The following is a 13,583-nucleotide window of genomic DNA, read 5'->3' on the forward strand; positions in this document are numbered from 1 at the left end:
ATCCACTCCTCCCAAATTTTCTATTTCATAAATTACATTTTACTTTTATAAAAAAATTATAAAAAATGGAAAATTGTTCTTACCTACCCCACATCAAATTTAACCAAGCAAACTTTTTATTTTTATAAATTTTTTAGAAAGGTAAAATCAAATATGACGTAGAAAATTCAAGAGGGGGTAGGGGAGGGGACGGGGTGTAAGGTCAAAAAAGAAAACTTTTCAAAGTTTTGTTTTTAAAAAAATCACTTTATTTTGGATGGAGTGGGTGGGGTGTCATGGGGCTGTCGAGAAAAAAAACTTTAAACTTTTTTTTAAGAAAAAAAATATTTTGGAGGGGGTGTGGGGTCGTGGGGGATGAGTGGTGTAAAAACAAAACCAAAAAACCTTTTTAAAACTTTTTAAGAAATAAATATTTTTTTTTGGGGCCGGTGGTGTAGAAAATTTAAGAAAAAAAATTAAAATTAAAAAAAAAACTTGAGGGAGGGGGTGGAGGTGGGTGGGGATGGTTGAGGGGTGGTGGGTGGGAGTGGGGTTGTGGGAGTGGTTGGGTTTGGTGGTTGGGGTGTGAGTTGGGTGGTTGGTGAAATGTAACTTGTGGACTTGTATCCCCTATTTTGATTAGGGAATTATTTTCCCTATTTTTAACGAACTTATTGTATAAAAAAATATTTTTCAAAATTTTTGATCAAATGAATATGAGAAAATTGAAAAACATTTTCGTCTCTGTCGAACACACCCTATAATAACAAAACCCATTTCTAGTTAAGTGCAAACTCTCTCTAGCAATTAGAATCCATTACAAAACGGGCATAGTTGCGGTTCTCTGTCCAAGAATGTTAGTGCCACTTGGAAAATAGGACATACTGTACATGACAACATTCTTCGTGAAAACTATAACTAAACACAACTCCATCTTCAACTCCAACTTCAACTTTAAAATTTCAAATAAAGTAAAAAATATTTGCTTTTCATGGCCAAACGCCTACTATGTTTATGGGTTTAGGTCTAAGAATTCTTGATATTTTAGTAGGTTATATATATCCGAATCCAAAAGTTATAAATTTAGATGAACCCATAGTCAAAATGCTATGTCCATCCTTGCCCAGATATCTATCTAATTTTAAATTAGTACAGAATTTGTGACTCGAAGTAATAAAAGTTTATCTAAGCCAAAATCAATATAATTAACCTGATTCATATGTTCTAGTTGACATATTTAAAATCTATTAAATCATATAAAAAGCCAAAATCAATATAACCTATGAAGTAAAACTAAAAACATAAATAACAATTCCAAATTGTAAAGGGAAACAGAATAGCAAGTAAGCAAGAAGTTGGTAATTTAATAGTTGAACAAAATTTTACTGCACAACCCGGAAAGTATGAAAAAGGATGTGCAATTTGATTTATTCATTCACTTGTTTTGGATCGTAGAAGCAATTAGACATGCATTTCTCTATGAATTGTGTCCCAAATAAAGCTGTTCACAGGTGTGTATATATAGTTTCACAATGAAACTTACTCGTTAAACAAGTTTTTTTTTTTTTTTTGTTTAATCGGATGTCCCCGAAGAGACCTGTAAACATGCTATACAAAGATGCAATCCGTTCCCATTCACCTTTGAAACCAGACCACAAGTTTAATAACATGACCAAGTCCCCTAATTAAATGTAACATCTTTTCCTTTTTTGTCCCCGTCTCAAAAAGAATGTCAAATTGCCTTTTAATTAAAAATAACTTAAATTTAAAATTTCTCTTTACCCTTAATCCTTAATGAAAAAATTATAGCTACACACATATCTAAGGTTTGTCTTAGACAATAAATTTTTAAAAAATCTTCCTTTCTTTTTTAAATTTTGTGTCAAATCAAATGGTACCCACATAAATTGGAACAGAGGAAGTATTATGAAACAACAAATTTAATTTTTATGCACTAACAATGTAAGATATATTTGGAGAAACAATTCACGTATTATGAAATTAAAGAAAATCTCTTGATTAGAACTTATTGGTATCCTTCAAAGATGATAAATAACAGGCTAAAATTCATTGATAGTGTAAAAATAATATTTACGGTTGCATGTTAATTTAAATCTGCTAACAAAATATAAACCTGTTAGAAATAGGATTCAGGTTTATGTTAGGGTTTTGCCCTGATTTTTTTACAGTGTGGTCATTAAAAAATTTTTATTTAGAGGAAGATTATTCTCTCATAGTTTTAATATTTTTTTAATATTAGTACGTTTTTTAATTTATAGTCGTTTGAGGTTTGCAATTATAAAGTTACACATTATATCGATCCCAACAGTTTATTTGCTTCTGTACCTATAAAAGTGCGGCTTCTTACCAACACTGCAACTTATATAAATTGTCGTTCACATTAGGGTTTTCATATACAAATTTGTATCATACAAATTTCACAATCATGAAGAGGAGAGCCACATCTGACATATTGCCTGAATGTCTCATTCAAAAAGTACTCTCTTACCTTGGTTTTAAAGAAGCAACCAAGATGAACATTGTCTCCAATACATGGTTGCAAGCCTGGTTGACTCTTCCCACCTTGAAATTCACACCGGATCATCTCGAAGACAATATAAAAATAGTGGGATGATACCATGGAGAGATATAGAGACGGAAAAATCCCCATAGAAAAGTTTTGAGTTATCATACACTGTTAGTTCTTGTGAAGTTTTCCCATTGATTGATATGTGGCTTGACATTGCACTTCAAAATGGTGTAAAAGATCTTGTCCTTTGAGGTCATGGCTTTACATCATATCCCTTGCCATTTTTCACAATATTGGCGGCAAAATCTTTAAGAGAATTGGTTATGAGGAATTGTAATCTGAAGGGTGTTTCGCTATCTAGTGTTGTGCCAAACTGTGATTCATTGAGAAAGTTTTCTCTATATTTTGTAAAATTAGATGAAAATATGCTTCAGATTCTACTTAATAGTTGTCCCTTGATTGTTGCTTTCATCCTTGAGTATTGTTGGGGGTTTGAAAAGATTGAGTTAGTGAATCTTCATAAGATCAAGTCAGTTTCCATTAGTAAATGTAGAAAGCAACGTGTTAAAATTGAAGCACCAACTCTTGAACACTTTTTTTTTAACACTTTTTTTTTCTTTTACGGAAGAGTATAATATGTTGGATACTCCCAACAGCTCCTTCTCTCTCCTCTGCTCTTTCTCTCTCCTCTGATCTCTTCCAGATCTGCCCATCCGCCACTCCGTCCGGCGACCATACGTCACCATTGTTCAGGTGACGCCGGTGAGCAGGTAACGCCGGCCACTTTTCCGGCTAGATTTACTTTTCTTCTCTCTTTCCTTTTCTTCTTCTACTTTTATTCTTCTCTTCTCCTTTTTTCTCTTTTTTAATCTGCTTGTGGCGCTGCCAGTACGCCGTTGCGCCATCGCCGGTGACTTTTTCCGGCCAGCCCTCTCTTTGTCTCTCCTCTTTCCTTTTTTCTTTTATTTTTATTTTCTTCTTTTTCCCCCCCTATTCTCTTCTCCCTTTCAGGTATTTGTGAACATTTTTCCGGCAGTGAACAGTAACTCAACCGTGAACAGTGTTTTCCGGCGACAACCAGGTTCAGTTCAACTGGAGTTGGTACCTCCAGTTTCCATATCCATTATTTGTCCATACACTTGTAGTTATATTTTGCTGAATTTAGACCTTTGAATAATTTATTAGTTCATACTTATTTTCGTGGCTTTGGTCAGTAATGGTAGACTAGGGTCATGTTCTCGTTCGGGGACGGGGGCGAGGGTTAGGAGGGGTAAGTGGGTTAAAGGATCCTCTAGGTTAAGAATAGGGTCTTGGAACATTGGGATGTTAACGGGGAAGTCCATAGAGCTAGTTAAGATCCTTAAGAAGAGCAAGATTAATATAGCTTGTGTCCAAGAGACTAAATGGGTAGGTCCTAAAGTTAAAGAGGTAGACGGGTATAAGCTGTGGTTCTCTGGTTGGTCGAAGTATAGAAATGGGGTGGGCATTTTAGTAGATAGTGATTTAAGGGACCAGGTGGTAGAGGTTAGGAGAGCCACTGATAGGATGATGTCGATTAAAGTGGTCGTTGAAGGGCTCACTTTGAACATATTAGTGTATATGCGCCGCAAGCGGGCTTAGGCGAGGAGGAGAAGAGGCGTTTTTGGAAGGATTTGGACGAATTAGTGGGAGGCATACCGCCTACTGAGAAGTTATTCGTGGGAGGTGATTTCAATGGGCACATCGGGCCTATTTCGGGAGGTTATGATGATGTGCATGGAGGCTTTGGCTTCGGGGACAGGAATGGAGGAGGAGTCTCACTTTTGGATTTTGCAAGAGCTTTTGGGTTGGTGATAGCCAATTCGAGTTTCCCAAAGAATGAGGAGCACTTGGTAACCTTCCGTAGTTCAGTGGCTAAGACCCAAATAGACTTTTTACTCCTTAGGAAGGACGATAAAGGTCTGTGCAAAGACTGTAAGGTCATTCCAAGCGACTATCTTACAACCCGACATAAGCTCTTGGTGATGGATTTAGGGATCAAGATGACAAGAAAGAAGAGGGTCGTGGATGACCGACCTAGGATCAGATGGGGGAGTTTGACCACGACTAGTGCCATGGAGATGGGAGAGAAATTGAAGGTTATGGGGGCCTGGGATAGTGGTGGGGATGCGACAAGTATGTGGGATAGGACGGCTAGTTGCATTAGGGCGGTAGCAAGGGAAGTGTTGGGGGTCTCGACAGGTAGTCGTGGCCAGTATCGAGGGGACTGGTGGTGGAATGGAGAAGTTCAAGGGAAGGTGGAAGCAAAGAAGGTGGCGTATGCGAAGTTGATAGAAAGCAAGGATGAGGTGGAGCAGTGGACGAATAGGGAACTTTATAAGATGGCGAGGAAGGAGGCGAAGTTGGCGGTTTCGACGGCAAAACCGGCAGCTTTTGAACGCCTTTATGCTGAACTAGAAGAGAAAGGAGGGGATAAGAAATTGTTCAAGTTAGCCAAGGCGAGGGAGAGAAAGGCACGTGATGTGGTTCAAGTGAAGTGCATCAAGGACCAGCATGGCAAAGTATTGGTAGAGGAGACTCTCATTAGACGGAGATGACAGTCATACTTCTCCAAACTCTTAAATGAAGAAGGGGACAGAGACATTGTGTTGGGAGATTTAGAACATACAGGAAGGCGTCACGATTTTGGGTATTGCAGGAGTATTAAGGTTGACGAGGTTAAGGGTGCTGTTCGTAGGATGCGCAGGGGAAGAGCGACCGGATCTGACGAGATTCCTGGGGAATTTTGAAAGAGTGCGGGCCCGGCAGGTTTGGAGTGGCTGACTAGGTTGTTTAATGTCATCTTTAAGACGACAATGATGCCTGAAGAATGGAGGTCGAGTGTAATGGTCCCTCTATATAAGAACAAGGGAGATATCCAGAGTTGCAACAACTATAGAGGTATCAAGCTGCTAAGCCATACTATGAAAGTGTGGGAAAGGGTGGTGGAGATGAGGGTGAGGAAAGGTGTGTCTATTTCAGAGAATCAGTTCGGATTCATGCCGGGACGCTCAACTACAGAAGCCATCCATATTGTGAGGAGACTAGTGGAGCAGTATAGGGAGAGGAAGAGGGACTTACACATGGTATTCATCGACCTAGAAAAGGCTTACGACAAAATTCCAAGAGAGATCCTATGAAGATGCTTGGAGGCTAAAGGTGTACCTGTGGCGTACATTAGGGTGATTAAGGACATGTATGAGGGAGCCATAACCAGGGTAAGGACAGTAGGAGGAGACTCAGAGCACTTTCCAGTTGTGATGGGGTTGCATCAAGGATCAGCTCTTAGTCCGTTTTTATTTGCCTTGGTGATGGATGGATTGACGCGGCAAATTCAAGGTGAGGTGCCATGGTGTATGATTTTTGCGGATGACATAGTCCTGATCGACGAGATTCGTAGCAGAGTTGACGCTAAGCTGGAGGAGTGGAGACAAACTCTGAAGTCTAAAGGGTTTAAGCTGAGTAGGACCAAGACAGAGTACCTAGAGTGTAAGTTTAGTGAAGCACCTCAGGAGTCTGGCTTGGAAGTGAGGCTTGGTACCCAAGCCATCCAGAAGAAAAGTAGTTTCAAGTATCTTGGGTCTATTATGCAAGGCAGCGGAGAGATTGACGATGATGTCACACATCGTATTGGGGCAGGGTGGATGAAATGGAGGCTTTCTTCCGGAGTGCTATGTGACAAGAAGGTGCCACCACAACTTAAGGGCAAGTTCTACAAAGTGGTGGTTAGACCGACTATGTTGTACGGGGCAGAGTGTTGGCCAGTTAAGATTTCTCACGTTCAAAAGATGAAAGTTGATGAGATGAGAATGTTGAGATGGATGTGTGGCCACACCAGGAGTGACAGGATTAGGAATGAGGATATTCGGGATAAGGTGGGAGTGGCCTCGTTGGAAGCCAAGATGCGAGAAGCGAGATTGAGATGGTTTGGGAATGTGAAGAGGAGAGATACGAATGCCCCAGTGCGGAGGTGTGAGAGGTTGGCTATGGATGGTTTCAGACGAGGTAGGGGTAGGCCAAAGAAGTATTGGGGAGAGGTAATTAGACACGACATGGCGCAGTTACAGCTTACCGAGGACATGACCTTAGATAGGAGGGTTTGGAGGACCCACATTAGGGTAGAAGGCTAGTAGATGGTCTCATTACCCTGTCTTATTAGTAGTCGCATTATCATAGTATAATTTCTTGTGCTCTGATTTATGCTATTATCTGTTATTTCCTGTGCTTTGATTATTCTATGTTATCTGTGTCGCTTGCGTTACTTCATTTCCATATCGCTTTGAATCTCTTAGCCTTATCTAACCTCTTTTTATGTTTTTTATTGAGCCGAGGGTCTTTCGGAAACAGCCGTCCTACCTTGGTAGGAGTAAGTGTCACACCCCATTTTAATCGGAGTCAAAATTAGGAATATGACGTATTGGTGATTCCTGTTTATTTTGTTTTATTTTAAGGAGTCGCCACCTAATTAATTTAACGGTGAATTAGGACACCAAGATGTTAACTAAGGTAAAGTTAAAACTAAACCTCAATTAATAGTCTGCTTAACCAGGATGATTCTAGGTAAGGGCTCTATATTATCCTAAAGGGAAGGGGTTAGGCATCCTTTAGAATCCGTTAAATTACGGTTATCCGCCAACTTAGGTTAATTAATTGAGAGTAAAATATAATGTTTAAATTTAAAAATGGAAAATAGTATTAGTGGAAATAAGATTTACAGAAAATATAATATAAAAGAAAACTTAAAATGCCATTTTTTTAAAATAGGACTGATAAATATTGCTAAGACTTTAAATGAAATGCTATTTAGAAATAAAACTTATAAAAGATAGTTTGCATAAAAGAGGATTTTAGATGCAATTTAAATAAAGCTTAAAATGTTGCTAAGGCTTTATATGAAAGTAATAATGATGTCGTTTGAAATAATACTTGTAGAAAATATGATGTATTGCATAAAAGAAGATTTTAAAGGCTATTTAAAATAAAAACTTGGACATGCTAAACCCTTGAATGAAAATGTAATAATGTTCTTGAAAATAAGACTTGCAGAAATATAACAATTTGCATATAAGTGACGTTTTAGTAACTTTGAAACAAGATTATGTTATGTGAATATGGCGGTGTAGAAAATCTAGACTTAAATAGAATGCAAAGAAAGTAAGTTTTCTTCCTCTTTATTTAACTATATTTGGCTAAAATATGTATAATTGGGTGGCTCTTAAAAGTGTGTTCATAAAATATACTTAAATTTTATATTTGCATATTAGTCACGTTTTGAAATTTCTAGGATAGTGAGAATAAAAGATGATTCTTTTAACTCGATATATATAGTCATGCTATTTTGCAAATAAATTATGCTAAATAAAATAAATATTAGACATTATAAAATAGTTTTAACATGAAAAAAAAGAATAAAATTTATGGAACTGATTGTTAGTCTTCCTTAAAACTAACTACCCATTACCAAAACTAAACCTACTAATTCATTAGGATTTATCTAAACTAAGAAAACAAAACAAACAAAAAGTTAGTTGCATAATACAAATTAAATGCACAAAATAAAATAAAAGAGGTAAATAAATATCGAATGGGCCAGCCCATTTTTTTTTACTGCTGGGAACTGTCCACGCTATTGGGCCTTGGCCCAGAATTTTCATTTTTTTCTTTCTTTTGGGTTTTTGCTGCAGATTGAGGCTGACAAGGTTGACTCGAGAGAAGTACGTTGGGCTTTAACCCATCGTTGAATGCGGAAGAAGACGAGTCCCTCGGACTCGTATGCGATGGTCATGCATAAAACAAAAGAAAAAGATTAGTATATGATCAATAAGGTTAAGCATATAAAAATATAAATTCAAAAAAAAAAAACTCCGTCGATTATATAGATTATGTATATCCAAGTATATTTCACGAACATACTTCGATATGCATTTATATACAGGTTTCAACTGAAATATACTTGCGATAAACGCACAAAATTTGGACAAAACAAACTATACGCGTGACTTGCTAATACTCGTTAAATCATATGAAGATGTTAATAACATAGACCAAGTATACTGGCAACATACAACAATTTGAAGAATTCAAATAAGACATTTTGTATGTTACTCATGCATAGTTTTTAAAAGGTTATGCTGCCAATTCGTGATGCATACTATGTCTGAACATGATGTGCAGGTATCTACTAGATTCAGAAGGGATTTTATAGCATGTAGGCCCATTTTAATTCATAATCTACACTGTTGACAAGGCAAGGCAACAATATTTACAGCAAAATATCATCACTGCCAGTGGCTTACGATATTAGAATTATAGCAAAATAGCATTCTTTTAACTGGAGGGGAATGATTTCAAAGGAAATCAACATCAGCTTTTAATCTCTAATCAAACAACATGTATTAGGAAGACTGCCGATACTCAAACGCATTCAGAGGAATCAGCTCTGCAGTTATTTAGGTATGAGTGTATGACAACATCTAAACCCACAAGAAGGCTTATCCTGGCCAATCTACATCAGTTGATTATGGTTTCGAAGAATATAAACAACACAAAAAGGAACCAACAAGATGTACCAAAGGTCATATATTTTGTTAAACATCCCTAAGGCTCCAACAAAGACCGATCTAGAGCCTTGTTTCAGTTCTACCATAAGACCAATCCAAACTGTGTATAATGCGAAGATAGAATAGAATCGCCAAAACACTTGAAGCAAACTATACTCAACCATCATTAATCTATCACTAGCATTTTTCAAAAAAAAAAAGGAAAAACAATTGGCTTCGGCTTAATCAAAGGCTGTGAAACTAAGGCACACTAATAATCACCTAAACAGTAATCCCCTCCAGTGGTCTCCTCTTTACGACAAACCATCGGATTGACTAACATATTGCTTTTTGTTGAACTTTTAGAATTTGAGGGATTGGACAATGATAATACAAACATCAGAATCACACTTATGGATATAGTTTACTCATAATCCCTTTTTATCTTGAATCATTGCTAAGATACACATATTCGAATAAGGTGGCAAACACAGAATCCTCCTATCATATTTGGCCCATTTCAAGTTTCATAATACATAAAGGAAAGGGAATACTTAGACAGATTTCGCTTTATTTACAGCTAGCCAATCAATAAGCAAAGATTAATTATAGAATCATACTTAACAAATTTGAACTAAGTGACTGCATACTAAGGTGGTCATACACTTAAAGCACATTTAAAGGAACATCTGGATGACCATTTAAACCTAAAACATCATCCACAAATTTCAGAATGTGAGGGCCCTGAAACCATTCTAGAAAAAAGGGAATGATTCCCAAGCTCGACATGTCATTTCCAGCTCAGACTAGTTTCAACAACCAATTCAAATGATGTATGTTTTCTTCATTAAAACTGAATCAGGCTAAATATAATACAGCTGAGGGAAACCATCTGAACTTAAAACATCTTTAATAAATAGGAACTGGTTGTTTGAATCATTCAGTCCAACAATGAGGGAGATTTATTATAATGCAAACAAGAAGACAATCAGCCACAGGGGATTCAGCTATATTAAGATGCTTAGCAGGATAAGAAACGAAATCAAACTGAACTAAACTAACACCAAAACTTATCAGAACCAATTTTGTGGACTAGGATAGAGACATCAAGGATACCATATTAGGCTAAGATAGATAGCCTTTGTTGCATAAAGTTATTAATCCTGCTAGTCCAGCCAACTAAACCATATTTAGGTATGAAGTCATATCCAAAAGGTTGCAATCATGTATAAACATATGTTGACATTTTAATTAAGATCAAACGATACACGCAAACAGATCCTGATACTTGTTTTAGGCATGATGAACTGATGCTAGGTTTGGTAAAGAATTCCAAGTAACGAACTGACGTCATGTTAACAATAAACCATATAAGCAAACAAAAAGATTGAATGAAATAGCATACTATAAACCAAACTGAAACATCCAGTGTACTGCGAAGAAGATTTAGACCATATTTCCCAATCAAACCTTATAATCATGGAAGAAGACTACTTAGACTCTGTAATTTAGGCAGGATCACTAAAAAATCTTACATTGACAGTACCACATAAAGAAGTCGGGATAAACATACTTTAGCATTCCTAAACTCATAAACGTAAAGATCCAAACAGGGTTACACATCTAACATTTACCCACTGAATACGGCTGCATCAATCAAACATACAACTAACTCAGGAATTTTAAGTAGAATAGACCATAAATCATACATATTTCCATGGCCAATACACTAATCATGCTCAGGTCATACAACAAGAATTTGAGACTAATATCCTAAATACAACACATAATACCAAGCTAGTATACGACTGAACCACATATTTAGCTAAAATTTAAAACATGCTGATTACTCAAACTGAATATAATTAACCCTTAAATAATACAAAGCTACAGAAATTAAAAGGGAAGGGAATTACCTTCTTCGGGTGCAGCGAAGTGGGTACGGGCTTTCGATCTATGCTCGAAACACTATCAAAAATCCGAGCTTGAATCCTCTCCGACCCGAAACGATAGTAAAAGCCAAAAATAAAAAAGGACGATTTTGGTATTTCGACTGAATCTTAAGAAATATTAAAAATTTGATTACGACGACTAGTTTCTGGAGAAATTGAGGCGATTCAAGAACTCCTTTTTCTTGTAAGTCGATTTTTTGGGGGTTTTAAACCCTGTTTTAGAACCTTAATTTTTCCAGGGGATTCTGTGATTCAAAAAAAAAGCTACAAAATAGGGGCTATTTTGGGGTTCGAGAACCGTGATTCTTAGGTCATTTCCTGCGATTCCCCCCCTTAAACGATTTCAAGCCGCGACCATTTATAGGATTTTGGCTCGTTTGAGTCGAAGAAAAAGAAGAGAGGAGCGGGGGGACAAGCGGCGTGGTGGGGATGAAGATGATGAAGTAAGGGAGTGGGGGAAAGGGAACGGCGTGGTGGGGAAAAGGGAAGAGGAGCGGCGGTGGTAGGGGTGAGTGCGGCGTGGTGGGGTGAAGAGAGACGAAAGAGCGAAGAGAGAGAGAAAAGGGGAGGGGGCGGCTGAAGGAGGAAAATATGAAAGGGGAGGGAACCCTACCTGTTTTCTTCAATTAAGAAACGGGTCGGGTCCATTTTTGGACTGGGTAGGATTTGGGTTGTGGGCTGATCTGAAAAATGTGGGCTGGTCATTATTGGACTGGTATTAAATGAATGGGCTGGTCCGAAGTGTTGGTTAATTATTTGGGCTGGGGTGAATTAAGTTAGGCTGGTAAATTAAAATGTAGACTGGTATTGTGAATTGATCCGAAAATAGTATGAGTTGATTGAGCTACTACATTTAAATAAAAGACCTATTTAAATAACTTGTGTTAAAATATTACTTAATATAAAATATGCAATTATTAGTGCTCAGATAAAAAATGGCGTTGTAATAGCCGTGCAATAATATTTTGAAAATCCACAGTAAATAAACACTATTATTTAATTATGCAAAGATAAATGCGATGCGTGTGCGTAAGCTGGCAAAATGCCGAAATGATAAAAAATTGTGAATAATAATAATAATAATGGCTAGTAACTGTAATGGAATAATGAAACGCGGTATTGATAAGAGGCTAGTAATTATAGTAAAATACAATATATATTTTTTAATTTTCCAAAAATATTAGAAGCGTAAATAGGTATTTTGGAGGAGAGGCGGGACAAAATTGGGTGTCAACAGTAAGGTCTGCGTACACTCTATCCTCCCCAGACCCCACGTTGTGGGATTGCACTGGGTTGTTATTGTTGTTGTTGTATAATATATTGGATACTATTGATGCTCCAAATTTGATATCGCTAAAGTGTGGAGGAGCTAAAATTCTTGAGGCTTTTACGGATGCTAATTTGCAATGGAGTTGTCATCCTAGGAGAGTCCTCCTTAGCTCAAATAGTAAAATGATTTCATGTTTTGTGGACCGTTTAATGTATATGAAAAGTTCGAGTTATTCTAATTCTCATGGAAGCAAGGATTTGCATAGTCAACTAAAAGAAGTAATAGCCTACATATTTGATGGAGAAACCCAGAGCTGGCATCTGTTAAAACTCAAAAGCGGAAAGCTGCCCCTTAGAAAGATGGAAACTATTCGCTTTTTATTAGATTGGTGATGCAGTCAGTTACGTTTATGCCCATTGCAAATTAAATGCACTTTTTCATTGTTAAAGTTTATTGATATTTATTTTTCAGGATCAATGCACAGAGACACTGGTTAGTGTTCTGTTTTCTCTTCAGTTCATGTGAATTTGCTGTGTTTTTTCTTATCTTAGAGATTCTGTTCAGCAGATGACTTGGTAAGTGAAAGTGCATACATTGTGACTAGTATTTCTGTGATAGTGTTAAAATTTTCAGATGACCTGTATTAGATATATTGGTTATTGAAATCTATTAGATACTACTACTACTACAACAACAACAACCCAGTGAAATCCCACATCGTGAGGTTTGGGGAGGGTAGAGTGTACACAGACCTTAGTCCTATCAATGTAGGACAGCTGTTTCCGAAAGATCCTCGGCTCAAGAAAAACATAAAAGCATAAAAAAGTCAGATAAGGCTAAGAAATTCAAAGCGACATGGAAAAGCAATAATATAAAATAAAATAATACAATCGACACAGATACCATAGGATAATCAAAGCACAAGAAATAGCAGATAATAGCATAAATCGGAGCATACGAAATTATATTGCGATACTGCGACTACTAATAAGAACGGATAATGAGACTATCTACTAGCCTTCTACCCTAATTTGGGTCCTCCAAACCCTCCTATCTAAGGTCATGTCCTCGGTAAGCTGTAATTGCGCCATGTCGTGTCTAATTACCTCTCCCCAATACTTCTTCGGCCTACCGCTACCTCGTCTGAAACCATCCATGGTCAACCTCTCACACCTCCGCACTAGGGCATCCGTGTCTCTCCTCTTCACATGCCCAAACCATTTCAATCTCGCTTCTCGCATCGTGTCTTCCACCGAGGCTACCCCCACCTTATCCTAAATATCCTCATTCCTAAT

General features: G+C 37.3%; 1 pseudogene; it reads left to right on the forward strand.

Moving 5' to 3' along the window:
- The first annotated feature begins 2,415 nt into the window (after window positions 1-2,415).
- LOC132611650 (F-box/FBD/LRR-repeat protein At1g13570-like) lies at window positions 2,416-12,935 on the forward strand (annotated as a pseudogene).
- Window positions 12,936-13,583: the final 648 nt, after the last annotated feature.

Source organism: Lycium barbarum, chromosome 9 (assembly GCF_019175385.1).
Source record: "Lycium barbarum isolate Lr01 chromosome 9, ASM1917538v2, whole genome shotgun sequence".
Classification (NCBI taxonomy): domain Eukaryota; kingdom Viridiplantae; phylum Streptophyta; class Magnoliopsida; order Solanales; family Solanaceae; genus Lycium; species Lycium barbarum.